This window comes from Fukomys damarensis, unplaced genomic scaffold (assembly GCF_012274545.1).
Source record: "Fukomys damarensis isolate Sample0158 unplaced genomic scaffold, DMR_v1.0_HiC HiC_scaffold_22, whole genome shotgun sequence".
Lineage (NCBI taxonomy): Eukaryota > Metazoa > Chordata > Mammalia > Rodentia > Bathyergidae > Fukomys > Fukomys damarensis.
In genome coordinates, this window is record NW_022900934.1 from 3,372,127 (window position 1) to 3,377,720 (window position 5,594).

Sequence of the window (5,594 nt, forward strand, 5' to 3'; positions counted from 1 at the left end):
TTTTGGGGGGAACCATTTCATTTTAGGAATCCCCCCCCCACCATGGGGACTGGTTTCAAAAACTCCTGGTCAGCACAAAAGTGAGTTAATTGATGCAGATGGAGGACCTAAGTGACGCTATTAAGACCTTCTTCTCGCTCTCTCTATACTCAACTCTCCCCTTGCTGCCTACATCTAGGGTTCTATAGCACCTCCACATCTGCCCCTCGTGGCTGCAACTGCTCCTGTGTCCACCTCCTCTCAACTTCAAATACCACCCCAAAAGTTGAAGAGAAGTCCTGGGCTTGACTCATTAGTTCTGTTGGGCTATATGCACATCTCTGAACTAATATGGTGGCCAAAGGAATGAGCTGTTGAATAAGTTAAATCATTCAAAACCAATTCTGCAGCCCACGTGAGCAGAAGAAAAAGGAATGGAGACCTTCCTAGAGCAGCTCCCATGTGTCTTCCCAGAAGGTGTTAAAGAGATACTTTGGTGGGGAAACAGACAGATACTTAAAGGCACAGAGATCCAAGTTCCTATGCCACAGGTGACTGGATCACACCAAAGTCCCTGGAATCCTGAGGTTCTCCGAGCTCAGGTAAGAAATCCATCAGGCACAGTGAACCTGCGATTTTACAAATAGACATGGAAGTCCAGGCCGGGAAGTCACCTAGCCGGGGCTAGCAGAACTGCACAGAGCTCGATGGTGCTGCTGGCTTCCCAGAGAGGCACAGAAGTCCACACTCTAGGTCCACACACTATAGACGTGCAGCTTTCTATATGTCAGTAGAGCTGGGGGAGTGGCAGGAAGGAGCCCCACTCTGTCTCTCTTCTCCTTATATTCTGAGTACTTTGCCTGTCATTCACTTTGTGTCCCTTTTCTTTGTGTGTGCGCACACACAGAAAGTAATCCCTTGAAAACTGCTACTACAGTTAATCCTAATCTAGGACACCCAGGAGATTAGTGCAACACACTTGGGCTCTGTATTTCCTGGAGATGATCAGCATGCGGGCCAGACAACTAAGCAGGGAAGGCTCAACCTGAAAACCTGGAAGGCCCAACGTGGAAAGGGGAAGCAAGAAGAAATCAGTCTGGGCGCCTAAGTTCAAGTCTGCTTGAGTAGATAAGTCTGCTGCTGCCGCCATGGCCTGTAGCATCAGACTACAGCTCCTGCAGCCTTTCAATGCAGAAGCACACCAGTGACTCCCCAGGGAGCTCCCAGCCTGTGGCCTCAGATGAGCACCTCATTCTTGTCCCTCCTATCGTGCGGCTCAGGCTCTTGGCCTGATCACTTGCTGCATGCTCCGGCTCTCCGCTGTGCTGTGTATCATCCAGCCTCGGGTCTTAAAACCAAACTAGCAAATGCCCTTTGTGCCGTGTCCATGTAACATGTACAGTAATGTAAATCGATGATGCATATTCTAGCCATACTGGTGCTCTAGAGAATGTACCTGCTACTGTCACCCTCTTAGCACATTTGTCAGTGGGCGATGCCACATTGTGGACTTAGGCGTGAGGTTATGCAGATCTCTAAGACTTGCTCATCTTGTCCAACTGCAACCTTCTACCCACGGGACAGCCCCACTTCCCGCCCCTGTCACTTGGTAACCACCAGATTCTGCTTCTATGTTTGGCTCCTTTAGACAACTGATGCACTGGTTCTGTACTTGGTTCATCTCACTTAGTGGAATGTCTTCCAGTCCACCCACGTGGTCCGATGGCAGTCTCCCCTGCCTTTGGAGGGCAGAATCCCATGCCCTCATGTGTGCCTGCCACTCTCCCTTCTGTGGGCATTTGGGCTGCCTCCGTATCTCGGCTACTAGAGTAACACTGCCACGAATGTAGGAGTGAAGCTGTCTCTTTAAGACTCTGATTTCAATTCCGTGGTATACACCTGGAAGTAAGGCCTCTGCACTCCATGGTACTTCTATTTTTCATTTTTAAAAGAACTTCCACACTAACCTCTGTAGAGACTTCTCCTTTTACATTCCTGCAAGGCAGTATATAGGACTCACTTTCCTCCTTCCCCTGTCTAGATGCGTCAAGGAGAGGCACAACATCCATACTGCCAGGCTCTGGGCCCCTGCCTCTGGCCAGAGCCTGCCTCCAGCTTTCCCTCCTGCTGCACCACTGGAATATCCTCCCTCACCATCCCTGCCCATGGACCCTGCTCAGTCTTTTGAGCCTTCGCCTCCCTCCCTCCTGGCACCCTCTGCATTATGGAGATCGGCCTGAAACTGCTTTTTTATTTGGATCGACTCCCACTAAGTCGGTAAACAGGAAGGGGCCTCTGAAATGCCAGCCCCAGGGAATCCAGTAAACAACTCCTTCCTTCAAGGGCACTAATGTTTCACCTGGGAAGAACGTTTGTTTGTTTGTTTGTTTTAAATGTGGCAGATCAAAGAAAGTTGATCTCAAAAGATCATCTGTTTTAATCTCATTTGTATGATATTATTTGAATGGAAAAAATTTAGAAAAGCAGGCGGATAGACTAGTGGCCAGGAGGAGCTGGGAGAGAGCCTGGGTGGGAGACAGGGTAGGGTGTCAGCATGAGGCTGTCTGGGCACAGATTCTGCTGGTGTTAGGCCCTAAGGATGCGCACAGAGAACATGGGTGAGCGACAGGCTGGAAGAGAATTTGACGCACACAAACACAGACACATACAAACAGGCACAGCTAAGGAGCAGGAATAAGCCAGATGGACAGTGTCGCTGACAAGATCCTGGTGGTGATGTGTATGGTAGTCTGGCAAGATGTCACCCTTGAGGGAAAACTAGATGCAGGCCGGCGACGCCTCTCTGTCCTTCCTGTTACAGCTGCAAGTGACCGTATCTGTGAGCTCAGCCAGAATTTGTTAGGAAAGATCCAAGTGGGATTGTTAAGCAGTTTACACTGGACAAACCCAGCACTTCTGTTCTCCTCCAGGTCCTGACCATCTCCTCTCTGCAGATGGTTCTGCTGGGTCTGCCCTGTTAGAAATGTGGGTTCTACCGCCAACTGCATTTGTCAGAACTCATGGACTGTAAAGTTAACGTGTGTATATTTCATTTGTAAATTTTCCCTATAAAAATATCAACCTCACTAAGGCTTCCTTACACGGGAGTGTTTAGAGGTGAGAAATACTGGTGCCTAACCCTTCCGGCTTTTGGTTCTTGTTGTTGTTAGCACACTTGCCTTTGGGACCAATGCACCAGGAAGACTGAGGTACCACTGCACTGGTTCTGGTCTCCTACACGGATTTGTTAAGGCTTCCTTCATGACACCTGGCCCCATGGAGCCCACGCTCTGCCCATCTCCTCTCTCAACCCAACAGTACCCGCCTTGAGCCACAGACATAGCCAGCAATGCCCTTAAAATGGCTTTAGACACAGGTTCCAAATTGGCAGATCGGGCCACTTGTCTTGTTTTCTGCTAAGTACACTGCTTTGTGGAAACCATTCTTGCAACTGACGCAGTTTAAGGAACACAGCAGTTGCTGTTTTCAACCCTTTCAAACTCCAACTTATGAAGCTCTTAGTCACCTTGGACTGCAGAGTGCAGCCGAGTCCCGCCATTAGCACAGCTGTGTCCCTTTCACTGTCACTGGGCTACTGGCCGGGCGTAGCTGAAGTCCGTCTCTCTCATTGTGCAATGCTAAAAGCAGCAAGAAGCAGCGGCTAATGCATTTCTACATTCTGAGCTTCTCCTGCCACATCCACCTGCAGTCCGCGTTCAGAACATGGGCTGCTTTTCAAAAGACAATGGGGAAGCACTTTCATCAAGTGCTTTGTTTCTGTACAGCGAGGCTCACTGGCTCTCTCACACACACTGCTTGTGCCCCTGCCACCTGGACGTGTCCTTCAAGTCAATGCCACATGTTCAGGATACGGGATGCTCACTTCTCTTGGTTCTATATTTGGTGTCACATAAGATTTGACAGAGCCATAAAGGAAAATCCAAAATAACAGTGGCTTAAACAGGTGGATTGAACTCTCCCTTATCCTGAGTCTAGAATAAGATGGTGCAAGGCGGGAGTAGGCTGCATGGGGTCAGGGACCTCTATCCCATCCTTGCTTCCGTGTGTGTGTGTGTGTGTGTGTGTGTGCGTGTGCATCTGTGTGTGTATGTGTGTGTGTGTGCACCACTGAGGCTGAAACACAGAACCTTCACACTAACCTATACCCCAGTCTTTTTATTTTTATTTTTATTTTGAGACAGGCTAAGTCACTAAATTGCCCGGGCTAGCCTGGAACTTGCAATCCTCCTGTCTCAGCCTCCCAAGCTGTGGGGATTACAGGATATGCCACCACACCCAGCAACCTGGATCCCTTCTATCCCATTAGCACTGGAACTGATGCGTGGTTCTCACGACAGTGTCCAGGTGGCTTCCCCAGTTCTGACCATCGTAGTCTTCTTCCCCTCCAGGGGAAGGAGGGGGCAGTGGACAGATTCACCTCCACCCATCAAGGACACTCCATGGACGGTGCCTGGAAACAGTCTTCCACCAGCCAGAATGTAGTCACGTGGCTGCACCTCCCGCAGTGGAACATGGGACAGGCCATTCCCTTCCTGCACAGCCTGGGTGCAAGTGGTGAGACTGGGGATTTTGGTACCGAGGACAGACAGCAACACACACGAGGAAGATCTGCAGCCTCTGGGGGCTCATACTCATGCCAGACTTCAGTTGGAGTCCTTGTTTGGGGAAACGTTGCAGGACTTTGTTTTATAGCTCCAGAATTGTTCACTCTCCTCCTTCTTTATGGCAGATTTGTTTGGCCCCTGCACACACATCCCAGAAAGGACAGTGGCCATCTGAGCTGTGTGGTCTCTGTCACACAGACAGTGAAGGTAACCATCTCACATATTCTGCCAACTTCTGTCCCTAGCAGGGGCACAGATCGTCATGGAAGGGGAGTATGGCTATCTCAACTTCACAGAGACATAGAATGAGGTGTCCCTGATCAGTATTTCCCTTGGGAAAGGGAGGGTTTTCACAGCTGAGATATCACCTGTGTTTAGGAAATCACAAAATAGGCAAGCACCTCAGACAGAGAAGCTCCAGAAAACCCACTAGGCCGTCAGTGCCAGTCGAAAGTCAAAGCTGAGGAAGTTTAACTTCAGAGACTGAAGCTCTCTGTGGATTGCTGAGTAATCTAGGAGCCAATGTTCTTAATAAAAGCACATTTTCCCTGAAATTATTTACTATTTCTGTCTTATTCCCTTCTTCAGACCTATTAGCAAGAGTTGGTTTAATTCCCAAGTATACTGGCACCAGGTTGACCGAATGCTGACGTTTCTAACGGAAACCTTTTTAAACTTGTCAATAAGTTGAAAATAAACTTGTGAGGAAAACAAGCCACTGGCACCCAGGAATGCCCTCGCGAGCTTCTGGGGAAGGTGACGAGATGTGACACCAGCTGGCGTCTAAGGGGGAAAGCGCCGGTGTCACATGCTGGCGGCGTTCCAGAAAGAGACCAGCGGGCCCGGGTTTTCTGCGGGCTGTCAGAACCCTAAGGTCTGCAGCCAAGGAAATGGACATGATCTTTAAAGGTTATTTGTCTTCAAAATGCACACAAAATCCGCCACTTCAGAATTAAGAAATGTCTAATTAAATAGCTACAAAGTGCAACA

The 5,594-nt window shown here is 49.2% G+C and overlaps 1 long non-coding RNA gene across 1 annotated transcript; it reads left to right on the forward strand.

The window, feature by feature from the left end:
* Window positions 1–7: 7 nt before the first annotated feature.
* On the forward strand, window positions 8–2,353 carry LOC104871551. Its single transcript, XR_782901.2, has 3 exons — window positions 8–80; window positions 179–581; window positions 2,021–2,353. It is a non-coding gene; the product is annotated as an uncharacterized LOC104871551 (long non-coding RNA).
* Window positions 2,354–5,594: the final 3,241 nt, after the last annotated feature.